At 44.1% G+C, this 26,409-nt stretch overlaps 1 long non-coding RNA gene across 1 annotated transcript in view; it reads left to right on the top strand.

The window, feature by feature from the left end:
* Nucleotides 1-25,183, top strand: part of LOC133274175 (uncharacterized) — a 57,207-nt gene extending 32,024 nt beyond the window's left edge. Inside the window, exons 4-5 of the long non-coding RNA XR_009745050.1 lie at nucleotides 22,988-23,208; nucleotides 24,895-25,183. This is a non-coding gene — a long non-coding RNA (uncharacterized LOC133274175). The remainder of the gene's footprint in view (nucleotides 1-22,987; nucleotides 23,209-24,894) is intronic.
* Nucleotides 25,184-26,409: the final 1,226 nt, after the last annotated feature.

The following is a 26,409-nucleotide window of genomic DNA, read 5'->3' as shown; positions in this document are numbered from 1 at the left end:
CCCAGTTACCCCCCACCCCGGGCATGACGTGCTGTGGTATGGAATACCTCTTTGGCTAGTCTGGGTCAGGCGCCCCGTCTCTGCTTCCTCCTGGCTTCCCCTCCTCCCTGGCAGAGCATGAGCCTCACAAAGTCCTTGGTCAGGGTAAACATCACTTAGCAACAGCCGAAAACATCGGTGTCACCAGCACTGTTCCCCGGCTGGAAGTCAAAGCACAGCACTGCACCAGCTACCACGAAGGAGAAACATGACTGCTACTGCTGAACCCAGGACAGGTGGGCTGATGCCAACCTCATGAAGTTTAACCATGCCAAGTACAAGGTCCTACACCTGGGTCAGAGCAATCCCAGGCACAGCTACAGGTTGGGCAGAGAAGAGATTCAGAGCAGCCCTGCAGAGAAGGACTTGGGGGTTTCTGGTCAATGAGAAAATGAACATGAGCTGGCAGTGTGCGCTCGCAGCCCAGAAAGCCAACCATATCCTGCGCTGCATCAAAAGGAGCATGACCAGCAGGTTGAAGGAGGTGATCCTGACCCTCTACTCTGCTCTTGTGAGACCTCACTTGGAGTATTGTGTGCAGTTCTGGTGTCCTCAGCATAAGAAGGACATGGAACTGTTGAAACAATTCCAGAGAAGGGCCACGAGGATGATCAGGGGACTGGAGCACCTTCTGTATGAAGATAGGCTGAGAAAGTTGTGGCTGTTCAGTCTGGGGAAGAGAGAGCTGTGTGGAGACCTCATAGCAGCTGAAGTATCTGAAGGGGGTCTGTAGGGATGCTGGGGAGTGACTCTTCATTAGGGACTGTGGTGATAGGACAAGTGGTAACAGGTTAAAACTTAAGTAGGGGAAGTTTAGATTGGATATAAGGAGGAAATTCTTTACTGTGAGGGTGGTGAGACACTGGAATGGGTTGCCCAGGGAAGTTGTGAATGCTCCATCCCTGGTGGTGTTCAAGGCCAGGCTGGACAGAGCCTTGGGTGATATGGTTTAGTGTGAGGTGTCCCTGCCCATGGCAGGGGGGTTGGAACTTGACGATCTTAAGGTCCTTTCCAACCCTAACTATTCTATGATCCTGTGATTCTATGTCACTTGTATTGTCATTGTATGGATAAGTAACTCCCTAATGTTAAACTAAGGTATTAAGGTTAAACTAAGAGCTAGGTTCTTTACTAGCTCTGCAAGAGTAGCAGCATAAAGCTCACAGTTATTAAACAGACTTTTAGGAAAAGTCGTAAGTTTCTCCTAAGAACAGGTAGTATCCTAAATGGCTTCACTTAAGTAACTCTGGGAGTTTTAGTATGAGAGATGCTGAGAACTTCTTTTCCTGCTTTTTCCCCCCCTTCTTACAAGCTGTGAAGGACTTGTGCTCCTGTTATTTCATGGGAGGTGTGTTAATTCTGCATAAGCTTTGATATAAGTACAGGTTCACAGAGTTGTGTTGCCAAATTGGTAATATCAGGGGAAGGTGTAAAAGCATAAGGAAAAAAATAAAGTCTGATGTTTCAAAGATGGAAACTGCAGATGTGAACAATCTGCAAAGGAAATGAGGGAAATTTATTTAATTGAGAGCTGAAAACGTTAAATAAACACATTGTTTAGAAAGGGTCCAGCCAAACACTGTCCGTGGGGCTTGGGTGCTGGGGGACCAGATGTTGCTTCAAAGCTTGCTTTTGTTTTCTATAGGCAAGCACACTATACAGTGTATGGGCTTATAAAAGTGAAAACCTGTCACATGTCTCTAAAGAACATCTCTTCAATTTGTACCTGTTATAAATAAAGCAGATTAAAAGGGGCCAAAGGACTTCAAGCACTTAAAAAAAGTATGTGGAAACAGTCAAGTGAATCAGATTTGTCTTATGAAAAGAATGGTGTATTATTATAGGCTAGCATAATCATCTGTCTCTGAATCTGCACGTGCCATCATCCAGTTGCAGAATAGGGTTGATGAGAACAGTGCAAGATTTTGGTTAGCGAGGCTTAAGGAGAAAGGCAGCTCCTTGTCTTCAGAGACTGCTCTCTCTTTGAAAACAGAGGGCTTAGTTTCCACTACCCTTTGGCGACTGGCAGTGCTTCAGCCTGATCTGTGAACTTAAAACACATTTGATCTGCATGATGGTGCTTACTGGCAGGTCCTGCCACTCCACCTGAATAACTATAACATGCTCATAAATCAGGGGAGAGCATTCCTCTGTGACACCATCCCAAATGCCCTACTGCGCTGAGGCCTGTGTTAGCCATCAATGCCTCTTACATAAACATGTCATACTTTAAAGTAGGCTCTTACAAAAAGCGCAGACAATATGCTGGCATGGAGGGGCCACACAAAGTCAAGACCTGTTAAGTGGGTGGAGGAGGAAAATCTCTTGATAAATATATCTACCAGATACACGTGGAAAGAAGCTAGCCAAGACTAGGTTACATTCCTTTCAAAGTGAAATGGTCAAATGTGGAAATGGTTGTCTTCTTCCTTGTAAAACTTTAAAGTTAGGACTCATAAGCAAAATAATGGTGCAGGAAGTTTTGACTTCTGTTGCACTTGCTCCAGCCTGGTCAGTGACTGCCCCATGCTTCGTGTATTGGCATTTTTTGCGTAACAAGACCTGCATGTTGGATCTTTGTGCAAGATTTATTGTTCTTCTAATTTTAAGATGGTGTAGTTAAGAAGCATGAAAGTTTTCTTTGCCACTTGAAAAAGGACCACTTGAAACTCTCACGTGCCACGAGATAGATCTTGAAGTATCTAGATCTTGAAGTAGTCTTTGTATCTGATTAGGTAGTAAAAAAAGCTGGTTTGCATTTGGTCCATTATAGGAAGCTGACTGAAAAATAAGGCATGTTCATTCAAAGCTACTTAATAAATCTTTCTTACAGTCACTTTGTCCTCTGGTGCCAACATTGTGGATAGTACTTCCTGCCTATCTGATCTTAATCCTTGCACAAGCTGATACCAATTTTAGGTATTGGGAGAGAAATGTTAAGGTACATCTCAGGTACACCTTTGTTACAGCGCACAGCTGACCGACTTGCGAAACTCATGTGTTTGCGTTGGTGCAGCCTTTGATCTGAGTCGGCAAGGGAAGTGCTCCCAACAGCAGCAGCTGGAACACACACAGCCAAAAGTGACACTGGGCTGTAAATGGTGGCTCCAGCCGCCCTTGTCAGATGTGTCACAAATTACGGGGGCTGACAGGTGACTGTGCTGGTGTCCTGCATGCAGGATGTGCCTCGGTGTGTTTGGAGCAGCAGGTAGGAAACCTGCATGGTGGGTGGCCAGCTTGTAACTTTAGTACAAACAAATCACATTCTGGGCTCAGGAGCAGCTTGTTGCATAGCTCTGTGCAGAAGCAGTAATAGTTGCTTATGCTCTGACTTCAAGGTGCATTGGCAGCACCATGTAGCTGCACTGCAAAGGAGGGTTTTATTCTGTATCTTAGAGCTGCTCAGACAGGTCCAGCAGCTCTGCTGGTCAGACTAATATTTTTGTATAAGCCATAAACTGCTATCTTGCTGTTTCCACCAGCACTTCTTATATACTTACTCATATGTAAATGCCTTTAAACTTCTGTCACTAACAAACCAGTTCTAGCTCTGAAACCGTAATGTTAAGTTGTAATGTTAAGGTAAGCGCTTTTTGTGGAACACAGAACTGTATCTGCAGTTCCCTGGTTGATTTCACTAGAGTGAGCCTTCAGCACCTAGGTTTTTTTCCCAAGGAGGGGGATTCAGCATTCAATAGGGAGGCATAAGTAGGCTTCATCCTGGAAGGACTTCAGAGTGCTTGGGCATTTCTTGGGGCTACATAATCCATCACTGGAAGTAGTTTATCTTTTTGAAATCTAGTTTGAGGAATTGATGAGTATTACTCTGCTGTGGGAGCCTGAACCATATAGTGTTTGTGACCCTCAAAAAATGCATGTGAGTGATAATGACACAGTCTTTTTGCACTGCCTGCTTAGAATTGTTTTTTGCTGCCTTACCCTGTGCCTGGATGGATTGATTTCTGTGCTGTGTTTATCCCCTCACCACCTTCTTTGTATATAATTTAAGGTCTTCAGGGCCTGATCCAAAGCAATGAACCTGGAGTGGACTGCTGTTTTCATTCTAACATCTTACTCATGTTAACTGAAAGCAGCTCTTGCCTTGTGTAGGCAGTGTAGTGCTTTGTGGCAGGTCCGTACTTTACACCCTAGCCTTCAGTGAAGAAGGCAAGTTTATGGTCACAGTGAATAGCTTCTACAGAACTTTTTAATAGAACCACAAGGCAAAGGCTGAAACAGCAGCTCTAAACACCCACTGCCCTCAGGAGAGGATTCTCGCTGCTGTGCAGCTGTTGTGAGAGCCAGGGAGGATGTGACCTCCATAGCGCAGAGCCACATGTGCTTAGGCAGCTTTTGGCAATCAGCAATCCAGCCTCAAGTCAATTCCTATTTAGGTGGTATCTTTATTTTTTTCCAGAGCCACTTGATAGGATGGAATCCTGTAAGGTGCTCAGCAAAGGAGCTGATACAGTAAAGTATTTCTGCAGATGCTTAATTTTCAGTAAGTGGTCCTTTTATGTGGGTGGGAGCACTCATGTGCTTAAAGTTAAGCATGTGCTTAAGTGCTTTCTTGGGGCAGGGCCAAAATGCTAATGTGCTGGAGGTTCCATTGCTTTCTCAAGTAACAGGCAGTGTTCAGAACCTTCATGTGGACCCCTGGGCTTGCAGGATTACTGAAATACACCCATGACTGGAAAGTATTAGGCACGTTCTTAAACTTCTCATTTTCAGCAAAAACTCAAGGTTTTTGCTCTATTATGACTTTCACATTTTGTGTACAAAGAATAGTTCTCAACTAGGACTGTGGCAGAGTTGAAGAAAAAACTATTTTCTGATTTCAAATTAGTTTTATTTAGTCAGATACTTTTTTCTGTTGAGAACAAAAAAGCTTCCTGCAGCATCTTCTGCTCTGGCCCCACTGTCTTATCTTTAAACTCTTCCTGCTGCACTTCTGGAGGAAAATAAGCCTTTGACAGACACCACTAAGATGTTAAACTACAGGGGGTCTCTTGTGTGATGTCGCTCTTACTGATAATAGCCCGGTTTGATGACAGTAGTGGTAATGAGCCTGGAGGACACGTGTCTGGGATGTGACAGTGGTGTGCACCTGTCTTGGGCAGGGAGCACTAGGTCTTCCCCTATGGCAGCCGCCTTGGTGGCTGTGCTGATTGCCGGGAGTGACACTTGCCATGCCCAGCAGACTGAAGAACTTAGTGGGGTTTTGTGAGTCGAAACACACATCTGCTTCTCATGTTATAATGCAGGGGTTCAGAGGTCAGCACAGTAAAAGCAGATGAAATTATGCTTTCTGCCACCACCACGCCACATCAGAAATGGTAAATTGTTATCAAGTGGGTCTGTCAAGCTGTTTGCCTCTACTATAGCGAAAACATGAATTTTTTTGGATCAGTTGTAGTACTTAAAAAATAAGTGGATTTGTTTTCTAAATACCATGTGAGAGATCTCTTTCCATCCACTGTTCTTTGCTGCTGGACAGAACTTCCTAGACTTTGGGGCTTGGCAGCAGGGTGTGGGGCTGGCAGTGTTGCAGGATCTGTCTTCTCCAGCCATGCTCTGTGTGGGCATGGCAGCCTGCGGGCTCTCCCTGAGATGCTGGGTCTAAAGCTAAGCTGTGGGCAGGTGGCTGTACACATGATGAGCCATCTAGGTTAATAACCTGGGCAATGATGTTGTCAGCCATTCTGTGCATAGCTACTGCTTCTGTTTCTGTTTAGCAAATAGGGCAGATCTTTATCCTGTGTGCAGCATCCGTTCACTTCACTGTTTCCAGTCACACCTGTTAATATCTTGCCATCAGCAATGGTTTTTAAAGGAGCTGTGTAAATGTTGCCGTTCTCTCTTCCAAACTGTGGACTGCAAGGCTCAGATGTTTTCTTCAGGGAAATTGGGTGATGCTTTTTGATTTGAGCCAGTGCTCTGTGTCAGGGCTCAGAGTACTTCTGAAGCTCATGATCTTAAGGGTTTGTCCAAGGTGGGCCTGTTGAAGCATGTAAATTCTGGGACAGACCTTTGCCAGGCTGATGTCTGGACCCTGTGCTCTTATTCATGTAGGAAGCTGGCACTCAGTATAAGCTCAGGCTCTCTGCGTATCCCACTTGGCCCTTAGAGGAGATTGGTGAGGAGCAAGAGGCAATACTTTTCAAGTTGTTGTCCCCCATTCACCATAGGCAGATGGGAGTAGCTGGAGGCTGCACAAAGTGCCCAGGGTTTCCTTAAGCCCTGGGAGTGCTGAGGCTTCCCAAAGGGAGTGGTGCCCACCATAAAAGCTGGTCATGAGCATGTTTCAGAAGGTGGGATGGTGAGGATGACCATTTCTTCCTGCCTGCTCTATGGGGCAGTGGAGCCAGAAACTGAAATGTTCTAGAGGTGTTTACCAAGCTCTGTTTGACAGCTCTGTATTTATTGGTAGACTGAAGGGAAGACCCTCGCTGGTACCCTTTCCACTCGAATTTGTACTGAACAAGGGATGGGGTTTGTAGGAAACTTGTTGAACTAAGAAATCAGCCTGGAAAAAAAAACACCAAAACATAAGAATTCAGACGTGTAGGGTACGTGATGCTTTCTCCAGCCTTGACTTTGAGTTCCTTTTTATTGTGAATTGCTATTTAGTGTGGTTTTTTTTTTTAAATTTGTTTACCATAACTGTGACCAAAGAGAGGAATGCATTTGACCAGTGCAATAAAGCAAATGTTCCATGTTTATGGCAAGTACTATCCTTCTATGCTATTAATTCAAATTGCCTGGATTCTTATAAAACTGGGACAGTGTAGGATTACCTACCTTGGTGGTGGAACACAGTTGAAATGGATCATACTACAAAGTAGTACACATCTCCCTATCAATTTTTACAGGAAATAATCTTGGAGTCATAGGGTAGGCATATGTCTCTGAAGCACAACTGTTTAGGTGTATATTTGTATCAGGCAAAGGTTGGAAGTCTCTACAGAGAAATAACAGAAAAATGCCGTTAAGTAAAAAAGAACAGTCCAGTGTAAAAAGAGCAACAGTTGCACTGCGTGTGAGGTAGTGGTATTCTGTAGGATACAGATAACTTCAGAAGTGCATTTTGCTGCAGTACTGTAAATAAGCAGGGAAGGCACTGCTGGGTGGCTTCAGTGATCAGTACTCTTTGAAGAGGGAAAATGTTGAGTGGTGTAGCTCTTGTAGCATTGGGACGATGCTAGCGGTGAAGGCTACATGGTGAAGCTTCCTTTAAATGGACTTCTGCTGAAAAACAGGGCTGTGAATAACTGGCTGTTTTTCTTCAGTTTGGCAGCTGGACAGGCAAGGAAAAATTATTTGGGGCCATGCAGACTTTATTTAGAGAATTAAGGCATTAATGTGTTCCAAAACCGGGACACTGCTTCAATTTGGAAGATTTTTAAACCTTTTTTCTAAATAAAAGCAAGAAATCTGGTTGTTGGTGTTTTTGTTAGTGTTTTGTGTTGGGTTTGTTTTATGTTTTTTTTTTGTTGGTTGGTTGTTTTTATAGAGGGTAGGATTCAGAAGTTGCATACAGCTCCCAAGACATCTGTTTACATGTGGCTGGTAGGGTGAGTGTGTACGTTACAAAGCTGCTGAAATTGTCCTGTGAGCCTGGCAGAGCATAAAAAGGGTCTGAATTCCAGTTTCTGTATCTAAACCCAGTTCTGACCACTGAGTGAAGCATCTGAAGTGGGAAAAGCTAACGAGAATGACCATAGTGAACACTGCCTGAGTTCCCATGCAGATGTAGCTTCAAAATACAGCATTTTCTGTAACGCTGAGGGGGAAGAATGGAGACAGGTCAGGACAGACAACCCCAAATAAGCTGGGACAGCTCTCCTAGATAAACCTTGCCCAACACTACTTGAGTTTAGGCTCAGTTCAGATAAGTAAATACTAGTTGTTGTATTGAAACACATTTACGTATGCTTACATTTTCTTTGGAGCCCAGTGCTAAGATTTTTGGTACAGAAACAAAGATAAGCTGCTCTGCTGTCAGAGTCTCCTTCCAGGGAAGGACTTCATGTTATACTGTGCTTGATCTTGGTGTCCCTGGCACTCTCAGTCATTTCTGGTCAATGACTGCAACCCGATAGCCAGGGCTGAATCTGAAGAGTCTACTGAAAAGCACAGGGCTAGTCACCATGACAAGAATAGCTTGTACTTGTATTAGGATCTGAGTGGGACCAGGGCACTTGGATTTCAGAGGTGGCTGCTTGTGTGGTGAAATAGCTTTTTGTCAGCTCCTCATCTTTAAGGGGAACGTCTTTCCTTTTGCTTAAGTTTCCTCGTGGTGGCTGCTGGGAGCAATCTAGGTACCTGCAGTCTGGAGTGTTAGTCTCTGCTCTTGGTACCTACTATGCATATGCTCTCAGTACCTACTATGCATATGTGAGTTACTATGTAAACGTGTGTGTGGCTTCTCAAACTGCAGTATTGGAGACTTGAGTGTCATTTGACCTTGAGCCTCATCTTTGACAGATTTTTTTTTATTAGACTTCTGGAAATGCAGATGTGCTCCTTGCTGTCACCTTCACCAATGACGAACACAAGGCAACCAAAAGGGACTTATCACTAGTGCTGCAAAATTAATTTCATAAAAGAATTGATCACTGAGCGAGCAAATACAGTTGGGAAGACAGTGTTAAGATATCCTCGTGCGCTTATAGGCAACTTTTTCCTATTAACAAATGCCAAATATTTTCACTTTTGATACTGTTGTTGAACTCCTGCATTTTATACCACTATCTTAATAATCACTTCAGTGCCGTGGTGTTCACTCAGGTCTTTTAAGGTGATTTTTAACATTAGTGTGGTCACCCTAGTGGTATAAAAAACAGTCCATTGATGCTTTGTAAGTAAGAACTTGGTCGCCATGGTACGTGTCAGCATCAACCAGAGTGTGTTACTCCCTGCCTGTCATTACCTTTAATTTGTGCACGAGAAGCAGGCTTGTGTTTGAGGTTTTTATCTTACACCTGTGTTCTCTCTTCTGAAAACAATGTCCCTGCTAATATTTAGCAGTGCTATTAATCTAAGCAGTTCTTAAAGGAACTTTTCTTTAAAGATCTGGAAGGGTAGAACTAGAATAGTGAAACTGCTTCTTGAGCAGGCTTCCTTCCATATGAGCCTTTCTTAAGAGTCCACTGTTAGATGCACTGTGGAGCCTGGGACAAGTAGGTTATCACATGCTATACGTTATTCTATAGCTAATGCCAACGGTAATTTCAGGTGCTCCATGCTGATCTCTTCCCCTCACGCATTGTTTCCTTGCGCAGCGTTAGCAAGCCACATGCTGATCCACTGTTGCTGCATGGGTTTAGAAAATAATCTACAGGCCCACAATGATGTAAAACATTAAATATTGTTTTAGGTATTGGAGGCGCCATTCTGCTTACACGGTACTTAGGGTGGGCAGCATGCCAGCATGTTTGCTGGCATGTGGCTGAGAACTGGAGTATGCCCGCTCACAGTGAACAAAGCAAAGCCCAGGACAATAAGGCAAGAATGATGACAGACAGAAAAGGGCTGGTTTACGGGCTGTGCTATTTGACCATAATATCAGCTTTGGAGACTATACTGTCTGGAGGGCTAAGAGTTTCTTTCTACACTTCTGCCTTCCTGCCTGCACCTGCCCATCTGAGGGCTAGCAGGAATGAAAGGACACTTTATAGATCCTCCAGTAGCTTGTCAGTTAGTTATTGCATTGTACATTTGCACTTGCTGCCTAACACTTGTTCTCTCACTCAGCATTGCCAGATAGCACTAGGCTGAATGTATTTCTCCTTGATTTGCTTCCATTCTTTTTGCAATGGTAAAAAGCCTGGATGTGTGTGGGGAGGAGCTGGGGAAGCCTGTGTGGTGCATGTGTGACTGACACAGTGGGTGTCACTGGCTGATGGGAGCTGTGAGAATAAGCGTGGGAGCTGGGAATAATGTTTTCACCCCATCCTGGGGAATGCTGCTTTAAAAATCCTCTCTGTGTGCAGGAAGCATAGGTGGGGTAGTGTCTGCTGCATCATTGTGGGAATCTGTGAAGGACCTGTATGCAGACACCTCTAAGCTGTGTCTTTTCTTTCTGCTCCAGAAAAGTCAATTGCCTCTATAGCCCTTCCTGTGGAGTAGGTCAGCTTTACTCTGTGCTAGTTATTCTGGTTGGCGTGCAGGGACTCTTGATGAGCTGTTCTTCAGCCCCGGGCTTTCAGCTGTGAATCCATACCTAGGCTCACCTTTCAGACAGGACCAGCTAGAAGAGAAAAGGTGGAGTTTTTCTTTTCCGGTGTTGCCTTGGACCGCAGTGGAATTAGAAACCACAGGGAGTCATCCTGTTTCCATATTGAAAAGCTACAGTTGCATGATGTCAGCCTAAAAGTTACAGAACCTCTGACGTTGACAGGTGTGGTGTGGGCAACTGCTTATTCCTCTGAACTCAGCCTGATCATCTACATGCATTTGTCTGGTGTAAGCTGTCCACTGCCTTGTCCTTACCTGGTGTGCTTCAAATATTTGGAACCATTGGTCACCTTTAACTTCATCATCCATACATCGGTTCCTGTCTTTGCTCCCAAATTCCTAGGGAGGCTGAGCACTCATCCTTTGCAAGGCAGTCTTGCACTTCTGATACTGTTGGAAGCATCTACCCATGAACTACGTGATACACTTCAGTATATTAGTGTCTGTATGGAAGAGACAGGAGAAGAGGGTTGTTCATGAATATTATCAGTCCTAATAAGCATGGTATTAATGCAGCCAAAGATACGGTCTATTTATGTACCCACCCTTTAATGCATGTGAATGTGTTAATTGTGTGAGAACTTGCAAAGCCATAAGCTATATGAACTTGGATGCCACACATTTCTTCATGCATTATTTCTTATTTCCTCTGCGGATCCTTCTAACACCAAGTCACCCAAGAGCTTCAAAGACATACCACAACTTAAATCTGTCTTTCATGCTTTGACTTCCTTCAACATCTTGCTGTGCAAAGCCAGCTTGTCACTGACTCTAGATTCAGGCTTTTAAATATAACTAAATTATAGCGGTTCGTGTTGCCTGGGCCAGCTGGACTAGAAATAGGCACCTTTTCCCATTAGTGAAGCAGGCATCTTTCTTCCACTGAATGCGGACTCCTCATTAGCCTTAAAATATTTCTCTGCTCCCAGCCCCTAAGTAACCGCTTATTTGGCCAAATCCCTTAGTCCTTATTTCCAGACACCACTTTATCTCAGAGGGCTTCTGAAGTGATTACAAGTGTGTCTAATATAGGTAAGGTACCTGACCTAATTTTCATGTAACTGGCACAGATTACTTACTGAAGTTGCAATCTCTTCTAAGAGATAAAAGCAAGCCTTGCAGAGTACTGATATGCAGTCATGGAGCATTTATAGGACACAGATGAGACTCCTGAATCTTTCTCCTCAGATGCTAAGTCTGTGTCTGCTTAGACTTTTTCTTTTGGAGAGTTGCTGTAACTAGTTAAATTGGAAGAGCAAATGAATAAAAACCAGAAATGCAACTTGGCTACAAACCCTCAAATGCAGTACTCATTATTTTTTTTAACATAGCTGACTAGGTAAGGTAGAGGATATGCAAGCAACACTTTCCCCTTCTGCTGTCCCAGTGAGCTGTTCTTTCCCTTGCTGCCCAATGGCAGGCAAGAGTCTCCTGTCATGTTCAGGCTCACAGTGGGTCTCGAGCCTGAACTCTGGAGTTTGAGTAATGAGGCACTGGAACAGGCTGCCCAAGGAAGTTGTGGCTGCCCCATCCCTGGCAGTGTTCAAGAGCAGGTTGAGCAACCTGGTCTAGCATGAGGTGTACCTGCCCATAGCAGGGGGCTGGAACTAGGTGATCTTAAGGTCCTTTCCAACCCAAAAAATTCTGTGATACTCTAAGTGTATGCAATAAGCTTGACGAAACAGAAAGCAGAAGGAAGGTAATACTATAAGGCTATATATATTGTCTGTAAATGTAGTCACTCACCCTTTCTCCTTTCACTGAGCTGTGAATAATCGAAAAATGCATGTTTGATTATTTTTGGAGAAGATATTCCCATATTAAACTGGCCAGCATACATTGTTGCTTCAGCCTCAGCATAAGTACTTTGATTCTGATGTATTGGAAAAAAAGTGATAATGTGGAAAACTGAAAATTACATGGGAAAGACATGAAGATGCACAAAGAAATGAAATTTCATGCATCTTGTTAAATGGAGTTAGGAAATACTCATCAATATAATTTTAATGTGGTTTAGGGTTTTGGTTTTTGTGTTGTGGGGGTTTTTGGTTTTTGTGTTGTTTTTCTGTCTTGTTCACATGATAACAAGATGTTTTGTTTGACCAACAAAATGGAGCATTAGCTTAGAGTACTGGATTACTCATAGCACAAACATGGCTGTTACGTGCAAATTTTCTATGTTCTGCCAAGGTCAATTTGTGGGGGTTGAGATGAAACCGTTTCCTAAACTATGAAAGTGATCCTGGGTACCCAGCCTGTTGGCATGCCTGGAGGTTTTATGGATTCCTTCTCCTTTAAGCCTACTAGCAGGGTATCTGATAATGCAGGCTCTCTTTTCCTGCCGGCATGACTCTAGTAAGGCTGCCTTAAAGGAAAGCACTGCTTTGTTTACTGACATCTTGCTTGTCTCCAGAAGGAGTGTTTACAGCAACCTTTTCTGTAGATAAGTATGGCAAAAGGAACTTCAAGTATTGGAGGAGATGAATGTAATATTCATGTTTAGATACAACAGCAGACTCACAATAGGAGTTGGAAGGTTTCGGGTTATACTCAAATCTCCTCTCATAACACCTAGGAAAGGTGTTACCTGCTGCCAGCAGTTCAGTGGCACTTCTGCTACTGACCTGGCTTGGCACTGCATGTTCTGTTGTGCAGGTACAGCCAAAGGGGAGGTGCAGTATCCCAGAGACGAGATTTTAGGACTCACAGGCTCACAGGAGTAATGACCTGAAGCCAAGCTAAGAGGCAAGTTAAACCCAGGCAGCTTTATGTATGTGTCTCTAGTCTGGCACCCTCCTTAGCTGAGAACCCTAATTTGGGAAGGGATGGTGGAAGGTTTCATGTTGTTTGGGTGATGGAAACAAAAAGGAGCAAAACGAGGTTTTGGCCTGGGGCTGAGGATCTGCAGTGGGCTGCTTGTTCTCGCCAGCTTAGAAAGCGCATGCACTTGCTGGTCCTGTGAGCAGGCAGGTCTTTATGGTTCCTGAAGGTTACTGGAAAGACTGCTCCTGAGGCTGCTTTCCAAAACACCAAATATGTTGCCCCTGAATCAGCTGACTTTGCACTCCCCCTTGGAGCCTGGGATGCTCTGTCTTAGGGCAGGACCTGAAAATTAAGGTTCTGTTTAATACAGAAAATAGGACGAAATTTCAGTCAGACATATAAAGAAATAGCAGTGAGCAGAAAGATACCCTCCCCCAGCTGAAATTGTCCCTCTTTTCAGACCTGTAAAGAGGACCTTGCTCAAACTCCTTGACCTTAAAGTATTGCTGAGATCTCAGGTAGGTCTCAGCTCTAGCGTATTTACTGTCTGAACAGAAACACTGCAGCCTCACCCTGATTTTATCTGAATCAGCTGCTCCTGCTCTGGAGCAGAAGGAATCAAAACCAAAATTAATATCTGAATAAACAGTCCATTAATCTGATGACAATGGTTGTTCTCCATTTCATGGTCCAACAAGCAGCTGGCACTGTGAGCTAATGAGAACACCAGAGCTGTGCACACTTGGGGAAGGTGGGGGTAGAGAAGAAAACAGAACAAACACCCTTTTTGTAGCTTGGAGCTAAGGGGATTCAGCCAAAGGTTAATTGCTTTCTACCCTAAAATGCTGTGAAGTGTTGCTACGTGGTGTCATACAGCTGTTCTGTTCCAGCCTAGGGGTGTCTATTTCAGTGGTGGGTGGCACTCGAGGGTGTTGCGAGGTCTCTTGAGTTAAGGAGTTAAGACTTCCAAAAATATGGTTGAGCTTGGTTGGTATTCTTTAGGATGTCACTGCACCATGGAAGCGATGAACGAAAATATAAATGAGCAGCCCCTCTGCCTCCTTACTTCTTCCTCACTGGCAAAAATGTGGTAAATTCTTGGTGGATGAGCCCCGTGTAGCTGGAGGAGCTGGGGATTTGAGGAAAGGGGTGGTGTTGTGCAGTCTTGTGGCACTGACCAGGTCCTTGTCTGGAGATCATCATGGTGGAAGACAATTAGAATAGGATATTTCAGTTGTAAGGAACCTACTGTGATCATCCAGTCTAACTCCAGCTGATACTTGTATGATTAGATAGAAGTAAATGAAGATGTTTCTGGTCTCTGACCTGTCTGTACGGTGGTTAAATTTCTGATTTTAGTGTTTGTAGGTGAAATCCCACTATTTCAGATAATTCTGTTAGTATCACCTCTGTGACCTGCTTGTCACTGTCTCTCCTGCCTGGTCATTCGGCCCTTTCCTTGTGAACATTGATTCCTTTTACTTGTGCTTTCAAGACCTATTTCAATTTATGACCTTGTATCTTAAGTTTATCATGTATAGAGTTTAAATTCATCATCTGTTTTTCCTAGTTAGTTTTAAGACCTTCTCTATTTGGATTCTGATTACTAACCAGTAGCTGGTCCAGACACAGGATGGGAAAAGCTTGCAGGTTTGGTCCGTGCTGAAATCTGCCTGTGGATAAAGACAAATATCAGAAATAATGATTTGATTGGTAAAACAAATGTTTAGAACCTAGAGCTGTATGCCTGAACTTCAGTTAAGCTACAAAGCTGTATGGGTGGAGAGGATGCATTGAAACAGCATTACAGCAGCCCTCGTGTGAAAAGGTCTTAACTTCCGCTGCCCTTGCCAAGCGGGTGTGAGCACAATGCTTTCCACAGTGGTGTTTGCTATGACAGTTGCAAAGAGTAGCAGTAGAAATGCTCTTCCTTGGAATGGCTGAGACACCCTTGATCTACTGAGGCAGCATATGGTTCCTGTCACTGTGTGCAGTGGTGGCTTTATCCTTGAACGTGTGTGTGGAAAGCAGTTTCTTTAAAAGTCTATGAAATCTTAATGTTCTCTTCTGGCTCCTGCATAGTCATGATAGCATCACTGGAAACTGTTTGGCATGAAGCTCAATGCAGGCATCCTGTTCATTCATGTTTCTGACATGAATAGTAGTCATGGACTACCGTGTCCAACTGTATAGATATTACAACCTTTAACTCTGACAGAGTGTGTTGTAGTAAGGGCTTGGAGTATTCATACGGCTGTTGTAACTGGCAACAGAAGTTGCCTTGAACAGTAAGCTTTTGCCATGAGACTCTGCCTTGAACAAAGAGTATCAATGAGAAATTCTCGTTCAACTCTATCTTGATCACTGTAAACCATGACTGTCTCTTCTCTGTCTTTGTAATGTTTTCTGGTTGAAACTGGGTGTTAATATTAAAAAAAAACCAACCAAACCCAACCTAGCCTATTTCTGTACCACTGACTTGTGCTTGAGCAAGTGTGTGCTTGTTTAATGTTGGAGCTTGACTGTTTTCAATGCCTAGCTCAGATAAGGAGAGGTTACCTCTTTGATTGTTATACTGAATGACAGGATGGTCTGAGAAAGCCCTGGAGGTTTTATTAGTGTCTCTTCCTATGTCTCTTCAGTCATGTGTGAATGGCTCACCCTTCAGTGCTGTGCAGCCAGTCTGGTTCCACCCAACTGCAAAAGAGCAAAGTGTAGGATCACAGCACTGTTCCAGATAATCAAGTTTTTTCCAGTCCTAATTCCCCTCAGTAAGGAGAAGATGAAGGCAACAAGGGGAGCTAGGCATAGCTGTGCTTTGGGCTCGCATTTGTTCTCTAAGTAGATCTGTTCCCCTCTTTTTCTGAGAGTGAAAGAGTAAGCCCTGGCTGGTTAGCTTCTAGAGAATAGTTTTAAGTTGCATGATGCTCGGCAGCTAATGACCAAGTTTGAAGTGTGGACATCCTTAGTGTTTGGCAGGCTGGATAGAATGCTACTGAGAAACTTGCTGCTCACCTGACAACAGTGTGCCTTGAAGCCAGTGGTATGCCTGCCTCCTTGCAATATGTAATCCTGTAAAGCACTCCCAAAAGCTGCCTCAGTGAGGGTTGGCCCCTTGTGGTTGATGGGGGGAGAAAAGCTGGGGTAAGCAGACACTGGGCTCAGGTGAGAGTGCCTTTCTGTCCTGGGGTTACTGCTGGGGCCAGGCTCTTCCAAGGTTTCTCACCCTCCCTACCTTGATTTTGAAGTGGAAATAAAGTGAATAGGCCTCTGGAATTTTGCCACATGGAAATTGATTCAAAGACATTTTCAACAAGGTATTGATGTGTTCTACTTTTGAAGTTTCCTATTGCAAATAGGATGATGTACTCTCCCCTTTTGTTGGAGCTGGGTATTGCAAACAGGATGAGGCTTTCTGCATGTCAGTACAATAGAAAACTGTAAGGTGTTCTAAAAGAAAATTGTCAGAGTCAGCAGGATTGCCTAAACTTTCAGAGAAAACCGCAGCCCACACTACGAGTGATAGAGTTGAATGGTATCACTCCTGTTTTCTTTTCCATACTTGCCTTCTGACCTAACTGAAGGTGCTGAAGCTGACTTGTTAATTTGCAAGATGGTCACTAAGATGGTAGGGTGACGGATTGGCTTTGTAATGTTACTTAAATGGCTCTATTAGCAACACTTTGTATGAGTAATTTGGTAGAATAGTGTTATGAGCCATCTGCCTGCATCTGCACTTGCTCAGCAGCCTGAAAGTGCCCTTTGAAGTCAACCCTCCTGGAGGTGACCCTAGTAAGTTCTTGGATGATTTTTATTCCTAGAACTTTTTCACAAACTTGTCATCAAGTGCTATCTTGGAGTCCTGGATCTTGTTGATGAAGCATATGGGAAGCCTAAAAGATGTTGCAGGGTCTTAGAGATCTCCAAAGTAGCTTTAGACTTTTCTGACTCTCATGGGAAACAAATCTTTCCTTGTTTTCTTTTTTTTTCCACTTGATAATAGTGTTAAACTAATTTTCTGCAAGCCTGCCTTCAACTGCCTGGCTAATTTATACTGGAAGTAATTGGACACACCTAATGAAAAGCCAGGTGGAATTTTGCTGTGAACTGCAGAGTTCTTTTCAAGTCGCTGGTCTCCTCCATTTGATAATTGTGATAACAGCAGTTAATTGGACTTATCCCCTTCCCTGCCAATAATGAAAGCTTAAAATGAGTTTTCAAAACTCTAACTGTTCTCTAAAACTTACTTAATAAAATGGCATTTATTATTCCCTTAATGTCTTGCTATCTGACATAAGGCTGCTGTGCAGCCTTTAGAGGGCTCTCACTAGAATAGTTAACTATGGCAAGTGCCACTTGTACGGTGTGTTGAGGTTTTCCCCCTCTTCTGTAGGGTTCGCTGAATACCACCTTTGTGGTCCTCTATGAAGACATCCCAATCATGTAGGCTTCTTCAGCCTTTTGCAAAGTTGTGGTGAGGTGTAAAAGCTTATGGGTGGCTTATGAGCACAGAAGGCACAACAGAGGCAGGAGTGAGCATGCTGCTGACATCTACCAGCTAGCACAGAGAGTTCCCACCCTCTGTGGTGGGTGCTATGGGCTTTGCCCTAGCTCTGTGGGGCTCTTCTCTGCACTTGGGTCTTTCTTGTGATCTGCTTACAGAAGAAAAGTCTGTGTACCGGCTACTTCATGAAGTCTCATGAGCATAAAGCATCCAAGTATTCAGCCTGAAGCTGTCTGCTAGAGCTGTGTCCAAATCAACCTTTGCACTACGTCCTTCTCAAAGACCTCAGTGTCTCAAGTGTCCATCAAGTCTTTAAAGCAAATGGAAGGATCTGAAGCACCAAGGGATTGCAGCTGAGTCGAACGCCAGGCATCAAGGCCAAGTCACTCCACCATCTGCAAGCCTAACTGCAGTGAGTCTGTCTGGGCAAGAGCAAGAGCTGAGCAGAAGTTGTGCAAACTGCCTTACGCTGCAAACCCCTGTTCTCTCCAAAACAAAAGCGTTAGGACAGAACTACCTCAAAGGGATTGCTTACAGCACCAACCCTTCAAAGACTTGGTAAGTGGCATTGCTTGTTGTTAGTTCAGCAGTCTGTGCTGGGCCTGCATTCTTGACCTCCTGTGGCTGTCCTTTCTCTGCCAGAAACAGCATGAAGATAGTGTTTCCAAAGGAACGCTTGCTTTCCCTTAAGACATGTGAAGTTGGGCCTTGATATTCCTTCTCCATGTGGTTGGGTGTAACCCTGAATGGTGCAGGCATTGCTAGCTTCCCAGTTCTTGAGGCAGCTGAAGCAGGGCTGAGAGCTTGGCTGACGGGGGCTTTTTGTCTCCAGAATTAAATTCTTGAAGGAAATGGATGCCTTACCTCATCTCATAATAGATGAATCAATTTTTCCCTGTAGGTGCAGGGAAAAAAAAAAAAAAAGCCAGTGTGGTTGTACGGTTTTTAAACAGTCACTGTCTAGCATAACTTCTGTGGGGCAGACTTATGTTTATGGTAAAGGTTCATGTCCTAGAAGGCTTTTTAAGCCATCAAGAGGGCTGGAAGGCACTTGTGCTGCTGCAGTTACAGCCTGCTGATCAAGAGCTTCTGCTCCATGTTCGTTCCTGTAAGGCTGTTAGCCCATCTATATGCAAATAACTGTAATGCTATGAATTATTTCTTGTGGAAACTTTAGCTGTTGTGCTTAGTGGGTTTACAGGAGCTTTTTGAGTTTGCTTTTAATGTGTTTGTGTTGGTGGGGATACTGAGTGGAATGACATGCCCAGGCTTTCAGGTAACTGCTGTAAATACACAGATCTACTCTAGTCTCTTACTTCACAGTAGCAGCTGCTGCAGTGTTACAGAAACTTCATAGCTTTGACTGCATCTTATTAGTTCAGCATGCTATTAATATCCCAGCAGTTTTTGTATTAATTTCCACACTTAATATTGGTTCTCCTTCCTTCTTCCCTGCCCCCCCTCTTCACACTCAGTGATTAAATTAAGTTCATCTTCAGGCTTTTTCGTTTAAGATGTCCGTGCTGCCCACATCAGAGAGGGGCTTCGGACTGGAAGCAGAACAATTGTGCTAACAGTCACCAGGTATATTTAGTGGCAGTGTCATCTGACATGCATTTATTGCTCAGAACTAGCATCTTTTTGCTTCCATATGGAGTATTTGTAATGCTGGCAAAATCTTTCCAGAGACACAGCTGCTGATTGGCTCCTCTCATCTATTTGGGGAAGAATCTGTCCTTAAATACTTAGTTATTCTGCTTGCTAAAAATGGCATCAAGCACTTGGCACTATCGGAACGGACTTGAAACTTCACTGAGGTGCATTGGCTGTGTTTCACCAAGGCCTGGTGAATCGTTGTCTTCCCCAAAGAAATGACTGCACATGTACCAGCAGAACAAGTGCTGGGTGTAGCCACATGTCGGTACATCTCAGGCAAGTCACTGCATGGGACTCTAAAATGCAAATTACGGCCTTCCTCTCAAGGTTTTAAACATCACATTATTATGGTTAGGTGGCTCTGTGAAAAGGCGATGGGACCAAGGTACATCTCAGCTGCTGTTTGTTCGTAATGTAAAGAAGCCTGTCCCAAATGGCAGCAGTGCCTCTGCTTTGAGGTGCTGGATCTCAATAAGGTGGAGAATAAAGGTTGTTTTTTGAGTAGAGATTGAGACCCAACTCACCTCTGATAATAACCAGAAACAGGGAAGGAAGAAAGTCTCCATCAAACATGTGACATGACTTACCCAGTCCTCAGGTGAGTAAACTGTCTGTGACAGCTAACTCTTGAGTGAGGCACAGATCCTAGGCTGAGCAGCTCACCAAGGAGAATAAAAGTATTCTAGGTCTTTGGTTGAGGGTAAGCACTTGCCAGTTGTTGTCATAGCTCACAAAGTCAGAAAACCATGACGTCAGGCAGCTGGCAGAGTAGTGACGAACTGGTTTTACCCCAGAGCCCATGGGGGTTTCTCACCTCTCTGTGACACCTCGCACAACTGAGAGCAGTGAGGACATTCATGGGGTATCACCTTGAAACAGGCTGGCTTAGGGCATTCTGAGGGTCTAGGACACTGAAATACCTTCCTGCCCAAGATAGTTTGAATTAGTTGATCTGCCTGGCATGCTTCCAGCCTTCAAGGAGAAGTGGGGAGGCCTGGCTACTGGTTAGCAGGCTGGACTGGGCAATAGGAAGTTATTAATAGCTGCTCTGCCATGGAAAGAATGAGTTTGGCTTAGTTGAGATGCAAAGCTAGTAGCTGGTACAGCGAGCAAATGCTGGAAGTCTTACTTGTTAACATTTGAATGAGCAAGTTATGCTCTATGGAGAGCTTTGAGCCTCATGGCCTGAGGTCTTTGTCCTTTGAGCTGTGTGGTCAGGCTGTACAAGGGCAGGTCTGAAAAGAGGCTGTCAGCTCTTGGTGAGCCTCAGGATATGGTGGGTGTTTCTTCTGTTCCTCAGCAAGTTTAGTTTCCCTCAAGTTAGTGTATGTTCAGTTCTCATCTGTAGGAGTCAGCTCTGGCTCTGAAGCAACTTGATTTAAAGACAGAAAGAAAGATGCTTTTCCCCATGTGCTAAAATTTTAGTAAAGGAAGATTATGTAAAAAATATAACCAAATATAATAAATAAACCCAAACATGACCAGAACAAGGGGTGGAGGAGATTTGGAGAAGTAAACGAATAAAAATTCCCCTCTTGAGTGGAATGGCAATGAGGAACTCCATACAGAGGATAAATCCTGGATCAAAGGTTACAGTAAAGCTCACAAGTTTAATAGATCAGCTTTTCCAAGAGTCATGCATATCAGTGGAGTGTGAATGTGTTTTATCTTCTATGAATTTGCTTAACTCTCTGAAAGAATATTAAAACTTAACACCCTTCAGGGTCTGGAAAAGCTACTCTTTCTCAACTGAAATGGGAGTCCAGCTTTCAAATTGCTTTGGACATGCTTTGCATGTAACTTCATTTGGAATATGATGAGGACTCTGTCCAGATAAAAATCCACCTCCACAAGACAGCCTCTTGCCTGGCTCTGGGGACAGCTGAAGTCAGGTGGAGGTTCCTGGTGTGTGTAGCTATGGCATGTCCTGATCCTCTGGGATGGCACCAGCTCCCACTGGAAGAAGAGAAGGTGACATAGGATTTCACAGAAGGTGCTTGATGCGTTGTCTTGGTCATAAACTATACCAATAGATTCTCTCCTTTAAAAGGCTTTTGGCCGAACTATTATCAGAGGTGCTCCAATGTTTCAGTTGCAGTATCTGTTGGGTTTGTTCTTGCGTCCCTTTGACTGGAGTTTGCCTTTTATTTTTATTTATTTTCTCCTTTTTTGTAAGGTAAAGTCTGTTTAGTGCTATTGTCTTTAGTCTCAGGCTTGTATTTCCCTCTATGTCCTTCATAAAGTTCCCTTCAGGAACAGCTACCACTTTCAGGAAACTGATGTAAGGCTCTGGCTTAATATACAAATATCTCCAAGCCAAGCCCTGTTTCAAAGGATTTGCATTATACATCCCTTGTAACAACTGGTGCTTCTTATGGGAGCTGCTATCTCCCAGAATAACTGCCTGGGTCAAGTTTTGTCCTCTCCATCTTAAAGTTCATGCTTCTGATTGTCCTTAGAAAGAGTTTCCAACAAAGGAGGAGGGGCAGTGAATAAGCTGATGGAATAGCCATTTTTTGGTATTAAAATAGTTCTTGTCTCGACTCCTGTAGAGGAACTGTAATTCCTTGGTGCTTGTTCCTGATTTGTGTTCTTGTCTGTTTGATTTCCGCCCTTGAAAACAGGTGTAGAGATGCTATAAGTAGCAAGAAGTCTAATGCATGCAGTGAGTTCCTTGCAGACTCTAAATTACACTTTTCCTTCCTGTGCCACAACCTCAGGTCTGTGACCTGCAACTGCAGCATATTTTCTGTGACTAACAGCTGTAATTCCCTAATTATCATGCTCTGTTCTCCTGCTGTGCTGTAGATTTTGTTACCAAGGGAGCAAACTAAGTTTCCTTGTTCCTACCCTTGCCCTCTATACTTCCAACTGTTTTAAATCCACCATTTGATGCAGCCCATAAAGACAAATTACTATCTGTCGTTTCAGATATTCAAAGTCTCCTGAACATATTACATATCTACATGCAGGGGAAGAAGAGGGCAAAATAAGTTTCTGTGTCCTGCCTTTTAGTGAAGGCAGCTGGTCCAAAGCTATTCCTAGTTTAGCAAAAGAACCCTTATTAGCTGTAACCATCCTGTGCAGAGTGCTGGACTAAGTGGTCTCAGACAATGGGCCCAAGCCCAGGTAAATGCTACTTCTGTTAAGTGGCTGATGAAACTTCTGTAAAACCCTGGAAAATGGTGTGTGTTAAACCCCAGTTTAACACAGGCTGTATGTGTGTGGTGTAATTGGCATACAAACCTCATTGTCTGAGGATGACTGACATGGTAATGAGGTCAGTGGGTCACTTTGCCCTCTCATCTTTGAGGTTTGGGACAAATGATTGTATGCCAGATAGAAATGGGAATAAACCTGTGCTAGTCTAATGATTAGAGCAATGCACCCAGACTGTATTGTGACAGGTAAGCAACCGATTAAAATATCACAGGAACATGTTAAGCAGCAGGAAAACCTTCTAGTTTCTACAAAAAGCACAGCTAAATATTTAACCTACTAAGTACCCAAAAGTATACTTGTTTCCTGCATGCACCTTAGGCTTTATTGGATGAAGCCTGTCATCCTCCTGAAGGATGCTTCTAGGTAAGTCTTAATGCTCTGTACAGTTGTCAGTTTGGACTTGATCAGTCTAACATGGCTGTGTTCAAAACACTTGTGTAAAGCCCTTGGTGAAAGTCAGTGATACAAAGGAGTGCTTTCCACAGGACCGGCCTCCCATAATTAATATTTCATGTGTTTCTCCAGAAATATCATCCAAGCTGTAATGCAAATGATGTCTCCCAGGTCACAGGATAAAAATTACTGACTCCAGAGGGATTTGCTTCTTGACTCTTCTGACCATTAAGCTAAGATGGGGGAGAATGCTCCTTTCTCTGGATCGCTGGAGTTAAACCCACAACTGCATCTCGAAAAGATGACACCCAAGGAAGTCAATACGGGGAATTACCTGCTTAACCTCAATCAGAAGAGAATGAAAGCTGAAGTACAGCTGCCAAAGAAAAGCAGTAAGTTTAGACAATACCACAGATTGCCCTAGAAGTAAGGTTGCCTAGCAGTACTTTATGTGCAGACTGAGCAAAGGGCTCTGTAGAGTGCATTATATAGCTGGTAAGCATGGGTCAGGTATGGATGCCCATACATCTGTGGGCCTCTTGTAGATGTTATTTGCACTGCAGAATAATGGTGGGAAGAACCAGATGACCTCTGAAGTTGCTTTTATTCCATTTCTGTGACTCTGGTCTTGTGCATAGTGCTTAAATGTTAAGTATTAGACACCTTAGATGGTAGGTGTCAGAATATATGTAACATGGAAACTTGCTTTTAGGATGCATAAAACTCGAGGCTAGAGGTGATAGAGTCAAGCTTTTGTACTTGAAAACTCAAGCTGTGGTGGTGGTAGCTCAGCAGATGTTTTGACTCCGTGGCACCATGGGGTGGCGTTATACTGTAATATCTATGTTAGATTGCAGCTGTAACAACTGCTAACAAATTTGTGCTAGCATGAAAAGTCTGAATAAAATGTAAAGGTGTTTCTGGTAAGAACTGTAGAAACGCAGGGGGTTTGCAAACTTTTTCTGTTTTTTGTTCTTTTTTCAGGTATAACAAAGGATCCAAGGTGTCTTTTGCCCTTCAACATGGGCTAGGAGAAATTACTTGCTACTGCTCATTAAAGTGGTCACAGTTCCTGGGGGGATATAGTTGGCAGTAGTGTTATGCAGTGGAAGTTGTACTCCTTGTACTCCTTGACAATTCTGAGTTGTTCAATGTGTCCAGGTTTCATAAATTCTGCAGGTAATGTTGTTGTCCCGTCCCCCCCACCATGAGCTCTCACAGATGTGCAGTTCTGATGGCCTCAAGTTGTGAGTGAGCAACCTGTGGTGGATGACTGCTGGTCAGCGGTCCAGAGGGGAGAGTATGCTCACCTGGCTCTGAATAACTAAATAAATGAGGGAGTGGGGAGGGGGGAAATAAAAAGTGGGGGCCAGGAGAGGGAAGGGATGTTCAATTGTGAGTAACCTGGATGAATGATTCTAAGAACATAACTAATGTAGTTGCTTGTTTGGAAACTGCTTAACATACATTTTTATGGACCAGAATGGGTATGATAGACTTACTTAAGTTACCTGAGGGTGTTGGAGTGTGTATCCAGTTCTCCCAAAAGAGGCGAGAGGGTGAGTTGATAGCCAGCTTGCTTAAAGGAAATGCTTTACTTGGGAAGGAGGACACATAGTTGGTGAATAAAATGAAGCTCTGACCAGAGAACTGTGATCCAAGTCATCCAAGCTAAAACCCAGATTGCACAGGCGTGGGTACTGTACCCTGCATGTAATGCTAAGGCAATAACAGCTTATGGAGTTTTGTTGGTTTGGGTTATTTTCTTCAAGCAAGAGAAGCAGAGCAGCTGTGTTGGGTCACTGAAATTAACCACTGTTATGAAGTTATGAAATAGTTTTGGAGGAATGAGTGTCAGTCGCCAGCTTCTATAGCCTTCTACTGCTGTGCTGTCCAGCTGTCTCTTTAGAGCTGTGCGGGGCTTGCTTACATGCTGGTACCACCTACAGTAGTGCCTCAAGTGATGCTCAAAAGCACATTGGGGCTGCTAAGGGTCATAGGGAAAATTGCCTTGGGAAGGTAAAAGACTGAGATGGACAAAGAGATGCTATTGTTGCTATTTGGATGTGTTGTTAAAGGTGGTGGGTGGAAGAAAGGCCTACTTTGAGTGAAGCTGGATGGATGCTGCCTTCACCCTCAGCTCTACTGCCAGAGGGGGATGTGCTTTGGTTTTGCTTCCTGTCCCTACCACCAGTGTGAGAAAGCAGGCAGGTGGGAAACTGGAACTACAAAAACATTCCCTGGTGTACAGTGGGGGTTGGCAGGTAAGTGGCAGGTGGGGGCTGCTCTCAGGGAATGGACTAAGAGTGGCTGTACAATGTGTGGGCATGTTGTTAGAGTATCTGTCTGCTGTAATGGGTCCAATATAATAAATGTCTTAAAAAGCAAACAAACAAACCCACTGTGGTTAATGTTGCAAGACTTTATTGAGATTGTATTCTGGAACAGCATCTTCCTCACACAGTAAGTACCTGTGGGTAGGAACATGACAAGGATGGAGACAAGGGGAGGACATACATGGTGACAAGTGGGACTGTGTGTGGCAGAGGAGTGCTGCATGTAGGTATGTGTGGTGGTGAGTGTGCAGTGAGCACATACGGTGCATCATAGGTAGCCATGTTGCATGTGGTAAGGAACTGGTATTGTGTGATGCGGTTTGTGTCATGAGCAGTGTATGTTGTGTTGGCACATACCCGTGGAATGTCTTGTGGGATGCATTGTGTGTGCAGCGTCATATGTGGTATGCAGCACACATTTGTGGTGTCATGTCTACAAGCATGGGTGTGGTGTCATGGGTGTGCAGCACATGTGGTGTGTGATGCAAGTGCAGCAGCATGGGTTGCGTTTGCAGCATTATGTATGTAGGGTGTAATGTTTGGTATGTTACAGGTATGTGGCAAATGTATGGTGTTACAGAGGTGCAGTGTGTCCTGATGTGTAGCCTGTGTGGGGTGCAGCACATGTGCAGCAGCATGAGTTGTGTTTCGTGGATGCAGCAACTGTTGTGGAGCATAAGTGTGGTATCTGAGTGTTTGTGGTGCAGTTTTGCAAAACAAGTGGATGGTCAGGTGTAGGCACACAGGAGTATTGTATACTCACAGGTGTGTTGTGGTGCAAGTCTGTTCTGAGTAGCAAGCAGAGGTGGTGAAGGGCGCACACCACTTAGTGACTCATCTGTGCAGTGCATGAGCAGCAGCCAGGTCCTGTCTCCCTTCTGTCACACTGTGGTTTGTATCCCAAGGGTGCAGCATGCACCTCTTCTGTTGTGCAGGTTTGAGTAGTGGGGTTTGTCTCCAGGGGGTGGTGTGGTTTGTTCTCAGGTGTGTTGTGCACATGTAGTTGGAGTGATACATGAAGAAGTGGCACGGATGTTCCTCCACCCATCTCTGAGGGATTTTGCCGCCCTCCCTCCTGCTCCACATGGGTGCTGAGGACTGCCTGCAGCTGTCTGGGGATGAAGTGCACTGTTGGGGTGCCAGCCCCGAGGCTGGAAGGGGTTTGTGTATCCCTCACTGCGCAGCTTTCCTCTCTATGAGCTGAAGGCCTATTGCAGCAGGGGGTTGTGTTTGAGGGGTAACACTTGCTCTATGCTG

The sequence above is a fragment of the Pezoporus flaviventris genome, unplaced genomic scaffold (assembly GCF_033815535.1).
Source record: "Pezoporus flaviventris isolate CSIRO_AGI_PZ_B2104156 unplaced genomic scaffold, CSIRO_AGI_Pfla_v1 ptg000036l, whole genome shotgun sequence".
Taxonomy (NCBI): Eukaryota; Metazoa; Chordata; class Aves; order Psittaciformes; family Psittacidae; genus Pezoporus; species Pezoporus flaviventris.
Note: the sequence above shows the minus strand (reverse complement) of the source record. Positions and strands in the feature narration are given on the sequence as shown.